This window comes from Peromyscus eremicus, chromosome 2, assembly GCF_949786415.1.
Source record: "Peromyscus eremicus chromosome 2, PerEre_H2_v1, whole genome shotgun sequence".
Lineage (NCBI taxonomy): Eukaryota > Metazoa > Chordata > Mammalia > Rodentia > Cricetidae > Peromyscus > Peromyscus eremicus.
The window spans coordinates 164,286,317-164,298,514 of NC_081417.1; the positions used below are offsets into that span (position 1 = coordinate 164,286,317).

Here is a 12,198-nt window from a genome sequence, read left to right on the forward strand (position 1 = left end):
TACCATAGTCAAAGCTCAAAATTTTAAATTTCCTTGGTTGTCTTTTAAGTACAGACTTAAAAGTACTCTTCTCAGTCATGCTAAAAACATCACTGTATATCCAGCCCTCTGGAAAGAGTGTTCACGCTTTTAGCGAAGAATCTTTTTTTGGGGGGGGGTCCTCAAGATTTTGGTGTGACTCAAAGGTGTGATTCTACTGCTTCTACAATGTGTATTCCAGTGCAGATTATAAACAATGGTAATGCTGATATGTCTAAAACTTCTATCCCTTTTTTTGTAAATTGAAAAAAATTCATGTAAGCTTCAGGGAGTCTTGAGAGTTGGATCCATCTGTCACAGGTCAAATAAACTCCAGATAAGTACTTCTGTCAATCAACAGCCTAAGTTTCCCTGCCTACTGCCTATCCCTGAGGGTAGCTCCACTTTCCCATGGTCTTGGGACTCTTCCCTTCCCCTCAACTACTAGAACCACAGGCCTAGAAGTTTCAAGTGTACATCCAAGATGATTTTCCCCTAAACTCCTTAATTTATCTTCTGTCCCTAGTCTATATCTGTCCAGCAGATTTCCAATCAACTTAGACTGCAAACTGCCCCAAATACACAAGCCTTAGATGCTTCTGAAGAAGTTTCTGACCAGCTGAGCCTCTGCATCCCAGGCTGTTCCAAAGTGGCTAGCTCCAACTAGTCCCAACAAATCTGGGCAATGAGCAAAACAGATGTCCCCCAGCCTGCACTCGTCTCTCCCTTCCAGACTTTGACCAACATTCCAATCTTCCTGCTCCCCCACACACAATGCCCCGATTTCAGCTAAGAAGCAGTTACAGAAGAGATTACATTGTTCCTTATCATCAACAAAAAGGCTGAATGTTAGGTCCCAAAGAAACCCAGGACCAGGCTCACTCAGTCCCTGTGGCTTCTCCCAGCACTTCTTGCCCCAACCCCTACTCCAAGCCTCTCCATCCCAGGGAGTGGGTTTTGTTCCCCTTCCTTCAGCTTCTCTTTTTGTCTTTCTTTGTCTTCTGTCCTTGGCTCCTGGCTGACAGGCTCTTGGCATGTTTGCCCTCTTTACTTTTATCTCTTTCTCTCTTCCTCTTGCTCCCACCCTGCTCCCATGGCGTGGTTAATGATAAAGGTCATATATAAAGGTCATGATAAAAGTCAAGTCTGGGCCGGGCAATGGTGGCACACGCCTTTAATCCCAGCACTTGGGAGGCAGAGGCAGGTGTGAGTTTGGGGCCAGCCTGGACTACAGAGTGAGTTCCAGGAAAAGGTGCAAAGCTACACAGAGAAACCCTGTCTCAAAAAACAAAAAAAAAGTCAAGTCTGGATCCTCTGGCTATATTTTCCCTTATTTCTACAATAAAACCCTTTTCCTAAACCACACCTAGGTGCGATCATGCACTCATTTTCATTCAATGTGAATTTTTTTGCTTTGTTTTTGTTTTTGGAGACATGGTTTCTCTGTGTAGCCCTGGCTGCCCTGGAACTCACTCTGTAGACCAGGCTGGCCTCAGAGATCAGCCTGCCTCTGCCTCTCAAGTGCTGGGATTAAAGGCGTGTGCCACCACCACTGCCCACCCTTTTTATTCTTTTTTTTTTTTTTAACTATTTTTATTTTCTATGTATGTGTGTTTGCCTGAATATACATACATGCCCTGGAACTGGAGCAATAGCCAGTTGTGGACCATCATGTGGATGCTGGAAACAGAACTGTGTCCTCTAACAAGAGCAGCCAGTGCTCTTAACAGCTGAGCCATCTTTCCAGCATCCCTTCTTTGTTCTCTTTCCTTCCTTCCTTCCTTCCTTCCTTCCTTCCTTCCTTCCTTCCTTCCTTCCTTTCTTTTTCTTTTCTTTTTTTTTTTTCCCTGAGACAAGGCTTTTCTGTGTAGCTCTAACTGTCCTGGAACTAGCTCTGTAGACCAGGCTGGCCTTGAACTCAGAGATTCACCTGCCTCTACCTCCCGGGTGCTAGGATTAAAAGCACAGGACCACCACCCAGCCCTTTTTGTTTTCTTGAGATAAAGTTTCACCAAGTAGCCAAGGCTGTCCCTGAACAGGTAGGTGATTCCCCTGCTTTCCACCTCCTTAGTGCCGGAATTTCAGGTTTTGTCACCAGACCACCTAGGATTTTTCCCTCTTGTTTAATGTTTCTGAGCTGGAAGCCTGCACGTGCTAGTACAAGCGTGCCCCATGCACCAAGATCTGGGATGCAAAGTCAGCACCTTAAGAGGGTTACTGGGACCAGCTGGACATTCCGCCCAGGCCCGGCCCTGACACGGTCCACGTTCCAGGTCTGTCAATCAGGCCACACCCTTCCCGCTCCACTTTTAGCCCCACCTCCTTTCCATCGCTCAACCATCCCGGAAGTGGTACCGCCCAGCGTTCGGAAGTTCCGCTTGTTCCCACCAGGAGGCGCTCGAGCACCGCTTACAACCCGGTGTGACGGCTTTTCTATGTCCAGTGGCTTGGTGGAACTAAGAGCTTGGGCTGAAGATCAGGGGTAGTGGGCTCTCCGTCTCTGTTTTCGAAACGCTGTCTTGTTCCGGCTTCCACAATTGCAAAGAACAAAAATAGACATAAATTCCATCCCAGCCACATGGTAAGCTGACGACAGCTACAGTCCCGCAGGTGCAGACGCTAGCTCTGTCAGAACTCTAACCGGAGTCTGTGCAGGAGCCAAGCTGCCCGACTAACAATTCCTGAAAACAGCTTTCTACAGCCTGCTGGTGCCACGTTCCCACCAGGCGAGCCAACAGGCCTGGACCTAGTCCTTGGAGCGGCGGTACCACCCTGTACTCCCTGCTCTGTCCAGCCCCAGCTTGGCTCAGGCTCAGCTGAGCAGTCCAAGGCCTTGGATTCTACGATGGGACAGGGAAGGGCTCGTTCATGTTCTTTTCAGTCTTAAGTGTGCAGACCTCTCTTAAGAGTACAGACCTCCCTGCTCATAAAGTCCAGTGCGGCCAGCCATCAGAGTAGAAGTCGCCTTCTGCCAGGGAGCTCCGTCCTGTCTACATCTCTACGGTATGTAAGGAAAACTGAGGCTGGGGAGTAAAACAGGATAGGTGCATGTCCTCTACAGAATCCTGGCCTGGGAGGCAACACCTACAAGCCATGGTGGACAGATGAGGTAGCAGCGGGCAGACATGAACCTCGTTCCAGCAGGACCCCAGGAACACCTAGTCAGTGTTGAATCAGAGACATCCACTCCTGCTGTTCCCACTGCAGGGCTGGAGGGCTTCCTATATATTCCCTTTCAGATGTCAAAGACAGTCTGAGGTAGTGGTGCACACCTTTAATCCCTGCGCTCTGGAGGCAAAGGCAGGCGAATCTCTGAGTTAGAGGCCAGCCTGGTACCCAGAGGGAGTCCAGGGCAGCCAATGCTATACAGAGAAACCCTGTCTTTAAAAACACAAAACAAAACAAACAACAACAAAAAGACCGACTCTCGTAGCCCAAATGGTTGACTGGGTATAGCGGCACACATCTTTAATCCCAGCACTTCAGAGGCATAGGCTGATAGCTCTATGTGAGCTCCCAGCCAGCCAAGTCTACATACTGAGGCCCTGTCTCAAAAATAAATAAGTATAGCTGGGCAGTGTTAGTGCACGCCTTTAATCACAGCATTCAAGAGGCAGAGGCAGGCAGATCTCTGAGTCTGAGGCCAGCCTGGTCTACAGAGCAAATTCCAGGACAGGCAGAGCTACACAGAGAAACCCTGTCTTGAAAAACCAATAACAATAATAATAATAATAATAATAATAAATTATATACAAAAATAAAACTTCAGAGAGTGATTGAAGGGCAAAGGAGGCAGAACAGGAGGCCCTTAGAAGTCTGAGCTAGTGAAAAGGACCTGTCCCAGAGGATTTAGGGCAGGCCTAGGCATGAGCCCCAGGGGCATTGCAGCAGGGCCCAGCCCATCTCATAGGAACGTCAAAGAGAAAAGCTCCAGGGCCCTGGCTCCCTTCTCGGCTTCCTATGCTGGTTTTCAAAACACCTAGCACCTTTGGCCCAGCCTCCTCAAGAAGGCAGCTGAAGGTGATAAAAGATGCCAGCTCCAGCATGCATACGTGCAGCTGGAGGCCAAACACCTCCTCAAGCCCCACACCAACAGTCCTCCCAAACCACAGCACTGTGTACAGCCTAGATCCCTGGCTTGCCCTCATGCCCTGCCTCTCCTCATTGCCTCTTTCAGGCAAACCTTGCATCATCTCCCAGGTGGCAGGTGACTAAAACTATAGGGAAAGGATTATAGACAAACAGCTCTTGGACCCCAGAGGCCCACTCAGGAGGAAGCTGTCCCTGCAGGGCCCAGGTCCTGCCAAGGATGTGTGGGCTGAGCCCCTGGGGTGTTTACTGCTCTGGGGCTTGAGGGTTGGCATTGGGATGGCTCTGCAGAAGGCTGCTAACTGCTTCTTGCCTTAGGGCCTGCAGAATGGGGCCCAGGGCCCAGCCTGAGTGTGAAGTATGGCTGAATGTGACTTAGAGCATAGCTCAGTGGCTCTGGGTGAGGAGGCTATTTAGAGACCCCTCCATTCCTGCCCATGATGAGTTCAGGATGCCTATCATCACTTCAAAAGGTGCTAGTGGTAACTATAGGTTCTCACTAGGGTCCTAGTCAGAGGCCTGGGACAATGCCATTGGCATGATGGGCAGACTCATGCATGATGCAAGAGGTCAGCTGGCCTGAGGAAGCAGCAGGAAGGCCCAGAGCAGCTACCTCAGCCCTACACTCTGGTCAGGAAGGGAACAAAGAGAAAGTCCTGGTCCTTCCCACTCCAGATCTGAAGACTGACTTCACACCTAACACAGGCCACTGGGTGGAAATCAGGAGACCATCAGGATAGAAAGGATAGAAATGTGGATGTACTCAAGAGGCAGAGGCTGAGTGATCATGAGCTCAAAGATTGCTTAGGCTACATAAGATCCTGTCTCAAAAAACACTTTTTTAATACAAAAAAGTGATGACCCATTCTTTAATACCAGCACTTAGAAGGCAGAAGCAAATGGATCTATGTGGATTTGAGGCTCTTCTGGTCTGCACAGCAAGTTCCAGGCCAGCCAGGGAACATAGTAAGACTTTGTCCGAAAAAAGACAAAACCAAAATAAATTTAAAATAAACAAACAAAAATAAAAGAGCCGAGCATGTTTGTGTACACCTTTATTCCTAGCACTCAGGAGGCAGGGGCAGGTGGATCTCTGTGAGTTCAGGGCCAGCCTGGTCTATATACTGAGTTCCTAGACAGTCAGAGGTACATTGTCACACACTGTCTCAAAAAACAAAAAACAAACAAACAAAAAAAAGAGTAAAGACTACCAAATGGGAGATCTTTTCCTATCAACAGTATCCTCAGTAATATAGGGAATTACAAGTTCCCTATATTAGTTTGGGCTACATTAGACCTGTCTCAAAACCAAAACCAAAGAAGAAAGCCCTCCTCCCCCCAAAAAACCAACAAAATGTGTTGAGGGATTATATATTTTTGAGACAGAGTCTAATTCTGTAGCCCAGGCTGGCCCAGAAGTCACTATGTAGCCCAGGGTACTTATGAACTCACAGCAGTCCTCTTGCCTCAGCCTCCCAAATGTTGGGATGACAGGCATGAATCACTACATACCCACACATTGCTTCTTTTGGGAGATTGGTTTATTTGTTTGTTTCTGTTTTTGAGGCAGGGTTTCTCAGTGTAGCCCTGACTGTCCTAGAATTCAATCTGTAGACCAGGTTGGCCTCTTACTCAGAGTGCTGCGATTAAAAGCATGCTCCACTACCACCTGGCTGCATTTTCTGTGATATTTATAGCAGCTTACTTATAATAGCCACAAGTAGGAAACAACCCAAATATCTATTGATAGATATCTAAAACATGGTATGTGTGAACAATAACATACTATTCAGCTATAAAAGGGATGGAGTACTGATGCAGGTACAGTGTATAAAAAAGGAGAGCTGTGCTGTTGAAGCTGGATTCAAGGCCACAAATTTAGGATTCCACTTTGAAGATGAAAACAGCAGTAACTGTTCTCCATCTGGGAGATGGAGATCCTGGAATTAGTGATAATGTGTGTGCAGCACTGTGGATATCTTCAATGCCAATTCATTGGGGGGTATGGTGGCACAAGCCTGTGTACCGCCCTTCCATGTCAGAGAGATAGAGGTAGGAGGATTAGGAGTTTAAGGTCATCCTTGACTTCATAGTGAGTTAGAGGCCAGCCTTGGATATGAGACATTCTCTCTAAATACAAATAAATAAATATAATTTGTAAAACAGCACATTATGTTGTTTTTCCACATTTTATTTTAATTTTTATTCTATTTTATGTGTATGGGTATTTGGCATATATATGTCTATGCATCACCATGTGCATGTCTGGTGTCTACAGAGGCTAGAAAAGGGTGTTGGATTCCCCTGGAATTGGAGTTACAGAAGGTTATGAGTGCTGAGAATCAAACCCAGGTCCTCCAGAAGAATAGCCAGTGCTTATAACTTCTGAGCCATTTCTCCAGCTCTTTCTACATTAAAGAAAAAAAAAAGCAGTTGACAAGGTAGAGTTCCATGTTGGGGAACTGAGAAATATTTGAACTAGAAATATTTGAGGGGTCTCCCTTCTGATTAAGTCACATAGGCATGTGGAGGTTCTTTGTGGAGACTTCCTGCCTGGAGCTGAGCAGGGAAAGGGTGAGGAGAAGGTGGGACATCAAGGTTGAGTTCACTGAGATTAGGAAGCTGCAACCTAGAACCTTCCTCAGGGAGGGTCAATCTGGTAGTCTGGGGTGTCTTTCTGTTAGAAAAGATATGATATAGAGATCTTCAGCCTAAGGGAAATCCAGGGCTGCATGAACAGAAAGTACTGTGGCCAGAACCATGCCTGGTAGGAGTCCTGGGCCCATTATACCTCATGTCAACTCCTTGCACCTTGTGCTGACTGGGAGCCTTGTAGTCCCCAGAGGCCAAGCAAGGCTTGTAGATGGCCCACTTTCCCAGCCCTCACGGCACTGTGCATTGTTTTGTCCAGTGACCTCAGCTAGTTCCCTGGTGTAAAGGGCACTTCCAGGTACACATCCTACCTTTAGCTGTCCCATACCTGGTGGGGCCCAGCAGGCTGTGGACAGGAGTCTGGGAAATCTTCAGTGCCAGCAGCTTTCCTGTGGCCCCTTAGGCAGCACCCTTAGGAGCCTAGACTCCATGGAAACATTGGCAGCCTGCCCTACTGCTGCTGCCACAGGTGTGAGATGTTTACCTGGCAGGTGCTGGAAGAGCTTAGTCTTAGGATAGTGGGTCCCAGGGTGCCATCTGCTGGGAGATGAGTTCCCAGGATGTCATGAACTCCCTTCCCCCAGGCAAGGCCCTAGGCAGAGAAGAGAGCTGGAGGCCAGGGGCCTGTACCTAGCAGCTCAGAGTCTAGGTTGCTCTTTTGCCCTCGACAAGCTATCATGACTGCAGGGTCCATATCAGGTTCCTGGGTCCAGTATGGCCAGTAGTTATGTGTGTTCCCATTCATTGGCCCCAGGACTCCCTTCCTGAGCATGCTGGGGTCTGTGGGTAATACTTTGTGGGGGAAGGAGAGGTTTTGGTCAGGGAGCCACAAGATGTCTCAGAGCTCAGAGCTGCCTCTGGACCAATCTGCCTCACCATCTGGACATTGACATCCATGTTTATTCAAGCCCTCTCCTCCGTGTGTCCATCAGGGTCTGGGTACAGGCCTCTGCATGCCTCAACTCTGTGCCATCTCCATTCATTCTTTCTCAGAGTATGTACGTAGGATATGGCCACTAGCTGTACCCTCAGGCCAGAACCTGTGACCTACAGGAAGTGGTGGAAGCTCAAGAAAACAACTGTGGCCTTTGCCTAAGTTGCTTTTCCAGGCTGGGAAAAAAATAGGACTGTTGGGAAGGAGGGAACAATGATGGCCCCAGACTTCTCAGAGATCCTGCCCCAAGAGATGCTCTAGAGGCAGGGCTGCAGCCCCAAGCTTAGGGAGGGGAGCCCTAGCTTGCTTAAGCAACTGAGCAACTGAGCAGTACAGTGATCCTGGAATTGTGTTTATTTACAATTCCTGCACTAACTGGACATTCTGACAAGTCAATGCCAGAGCTGCCCTAATTCCTGCATTGGGCCCAGGGCTTTAAGAGCAGCGACCAAAGCAGGAGTCACCAGGAAAACTGATCTTCAGGCATGAGTCCCACAAACAACACAGCCTCCCTTTAGGTGTAGCTTAACTGTTATCCAAAATCTGAAGTTTTATGTATTCTTTTGGTTTTAATTTTTTAAAATTGTGCATTGGTGTTTTGCCTGCATGTACATCTGTGTGAGAGAATCAGAGCCACTGGAACTTGAGTTATAGATAGCTGTGAACTGCCATGTGGGTGCTGGGAATTGAACTGGGTCCTCTGGAAGAGTAGCCAATGCTCCTAACTGCTGAGCCTTCTCTTCAGCCCCTTGGTTTTGATTTTTTAAGACAGGGTTTCACTTGGTAGTTTATGACAGCCTGGAATTGACTATGTAGACCAGGCTGAACTTGAACTCATAACAATTCTACTGTCTTGGCCTCAAGTCCTGGGATTATATACATATACCACCATGCATAGTTCCAAATCTTAGTTTAGCAGAAAGACTGGTTGTTGGGGAAGGACACCTATGAAGTTTCTTCCTTTTTTGAGCAGTGTTTTCCTCCTGCCTGGAGACAAGTAACAGTCCCATCCTTTGTGCTGGAAACTTTGTGTTATCTAAACAGAGATACTAATGGTAGCCTCTAGCTTTCTGCCACAGGGGCCCCTTGAAATCTGAATGAAGCCCTTCAGTGTCTTCTTTTCACAGACATCTCAGATGCTTCTGAATACTGTGGTGCTAAACTGGAGTGACCAGAAGGCAGTTCATATAGTGATTTCCTTAGACAGAGGGAGACACCACAAAGAGGAGCAGAGGCATGGGTAGGCAATGGAGTGCCCCAACAGCCTCATGGAACACCTGGGTCCTGTTATGCCCAAAGCCCAGATGTCTATTCATGAACTATTTACCAAGTCTGTCCATTGCTTCTTTCCATACAAGATGGTTTAAACTTGTATACTTTTTGGCTTGACTCTCACTGTTTCAACCTATATGTTTGGCCTCCTGGTGTTTCTGCTCATAGCTGCCTTCTGCATTAGAGAGGGTTATATTTAAATGAAGATGGCACAGGAGAGCCCCTTGTTTAGGTTTCTGTATGGCACCTGGGCCATAGCATAGGGCAAGAGGTTCATACATGCAGCTCGGGGTGATACACTCTCTGCACATCTCAGAGAGACCAGTTGTTGTTTCTTCCCAGGAAGGCATTTCCCACTGCTGGTCACACTAGGCCTTTACTGAAGGTCTGAACAGTGCACACATGTCATGGGCAACAAGGAACCATCTGTCTTCTCCTCAAGTTTCTGACTCAACTCAAGTGGAGAGGACACAGGCTCACTTGCCTTTATCCTCCATCCCAGACCTGCCTGCAACTTCTATTTTATTTATTATTGGAGCAGGGCAAGTACATGCCATAGCACATGTGTGGAACTCGGAGGATACCTTTATAGAGTTTTTCTTTCCACCTTTTTCTTTTTTTTTTCTTTTCTTTTTTTGGGGGGAGGGTTCGAGACAGGGTTTCTCTGTGTAGCTTTCCACCTGTCCTAGAACTCACTCTGTAGCCCAGACTGGCCTCAAACTCACAGAGATCTGCCTGGCTTCTTTCTACCTTTACATGGGTCCTAAAGATTGAACTCAGGATGCTAGGCTTGTGTGGCAAGCACTTTTACCCACTGGGCCATCTTGCCAGCACTTCTTTTATTTTTGTGACAGTGTCTCTATGAAGCCCAGGCTGGCCTCAAACTAGACTTAGCCTCCCCCGAGTGATGAAATTATCATCATGCCCACCTCACTGGACACTTTTTTAAAAAAAAGTTTTTCAAGATAGGGTTTTTCTGTATAACAGCTCCAGCTGTCCTGAAACTTGCTTTGTAGACTAGGCTGGACTCAAACTCACAGAGATCCACCCATCTCTGCCTCCTTAGTGTTAGGATTTAAAGGTGTTCACCACCACCACCCCTGGCATCACTGGGCACTTTTGACATCCCTTCCATTCCCATCTAATTTTGGTGCCCTGCATACAGGATGTCTGGTCTGTGATCAGAAGGATCGCAGGGTCAGAAGCATGGTAAGACTAATGGGCATAGAACCAACCCCTGTGAGACTGCAGGGGACTAACTGTCCTTCAAGCATGCTGGCCAGTCTACAAAGGCCACCCACTCTGCTCCCTCCATGTCCCCTCCTTGGAGGATAGATGTGCCACTGGAGGTCAGGACTGTGAGTTGCACGGGGCCATGTCCAGGTTGTCACAGCAAAGATGGGCACTGATAAGTATGCTTAGGGGGTGAAGGAGGTATGAGGGTCTCCTCAAGAGCCATGGCCCCGTTCTTTCTCCAAACCCTGCCTTTGGAAACCCACAGGAACTAATTAGCTCTTTCTTCCTTGTCACCTACATTCTGAGTCCCTGGGCACCATCACGTGTCCCTCCTCTCTTTCCTTCCTCTTCTCAGTGCTCTGGGGTGTGGAGGCAGGGGAGGCTGCAGTCTCACTTACTGGAAGTGATGATGGAATAGCTGTGTGGTGGAAAAACTAGACAGTGCTCAGCAGGACAGGGACAGATGCCCCGAGAGCCTGAATCCAGGCCATGACAAAGGGACTTTACTGGTCACTATCCTACCCTTTTACCAGATCTGGAAATCTAGAAATGTCCCTTGCTATTTCAAGCCTCTTCAAAGCCTGGCTGGAGCAAGGCACCAGGGCACTGCCTTGCTCTGGGTCCCGGTCACATGCCTAGATTGTTTGAATAATTCAGATTTAAGAAGACCTACTTTCCTGTTAGGCCATTTCCTGCTAAAGAGCAGATGGGGGAGGGGCATTTGAATTATACATCCATGCTCCCTAGGTTTTTAGAGAAGGCTGGGCACTGAGCCAGCTCCTGGGCAGCGCTTCTACCCGGGAGCTCTGCTTAGCTCGGCAGCCACTGCTGATGGAGCCCTGGGCTGGTCACATCTGACTGGGTGTGGCTATGGACTTGCCAGCTGATTTCTGAGATGTTTCCTGAGAAGGGAGTGTGCCTGGAAAATCAGGAGAGGCCTGGGCTCTGAGCTGTAGGCAGGGATCCCGCAAATTTTTCACTAACTGTGGAGAGGGCTGGGCAGCAGTGTGGGAACCAAAAAACACAAGGGTCCTGGGCTGAAGCAGATGGATGAAAAAGGAGGCTTCAGACCCTCTGGGATACAAAAGAGAAAGCTAGCTTCTTATCATCTTCAGGGCAGGGCACTGGCTGTTAGCTGGAACAGGCTGGAGAATGACCAAGGTCCAGGGTCAGAGGTCCCTGCTGCCTGGGAAGTGCACATATCAGAAGAGGGTGAGGCTAGGTGGCAGCCTGAAGCTTCAGCTAGGGATCTGAGAATAAGGGACCAGCCCCTCCCCCCTTCCTTCCTTCCTTCCTTCCCCTCAACTTTGTCCCTCACACCCTGTGCATAAACACATAAATGATGACTTCAGCCAGTGTTGTGGGGCAAGTTCCAGGGAAGGCTCTGCCCCACCCTGAACAATCACAGATCACATGGAGGCACAGAGTCTAAATCTCAAAGCCTGAGGAGGCTGAAGCAGGAGGATCCCAAAATCTACTCTAGCCTGGGCTGCATAGCAAGATGTTGTCTCTAAACCAACAGTTCAGCCATATCAACCATGTTAGGGTCAGTGTCCTCATAAGGGACCTTGTTCATGGGCTGGCAATAACTGGGCCCAGGAAGGAGGCAGCTTTTAGAATAGGGGAGCACCAGAGGCTAGTCCCTGAAGGGCTCAGTCTGTTCCCTCCCTGTCCCCATCTTCACTAAGGAGACTTAGGAGTGGCTGAGAGGCTCACAGCAACATGGAGGATTCTGTAGAGATAACCGGCCTTGTATACTTTGGGCTACTTGCTTCTGTCTGTTTCTCTTCTATACCATTTCTTCCTTCCTCCTTCTCTTCCTCTTCTCATTTCTACTTTAAGTCCTTCATCAACACAGATCTTGAAGGGTGGGCATCAGGCTTGCTGGAGTTTGATGACTGCCTTAGAACCTGAGACCACCTGCCAACACCCAGAAACCCTGATTCTCTAATTTTCTACGGGTGCTGGACTGTACTCCTTGCCCCATCCCTTCTCTG

The 12,198-nt window shown here is 48.3% G+C and overlaps 1 protein-coding gene across 1 annotated transcript in view; it reads left to right on the forward strand.

Moving 5' to 3' along the window:
* Positions 1 to 2,959: 2,959 nt before the first annotated feature.
* Positions 2,960 to 12,198, forward strand: part of Gnb1 (G protein subunit beta 1) — an 80,624-nt gene continuing 71,385 nt past the window's right edge. Inside the window, exon 1 of the mRNA XM_059255530.1 lies at positions 2,960 to 3,021. The gene's annotated coding sequence lies outside the window, so the exon portion shown is untranslated. The remainder of the gene's footprint in view (positions 3,022 to 12,198) is intronic.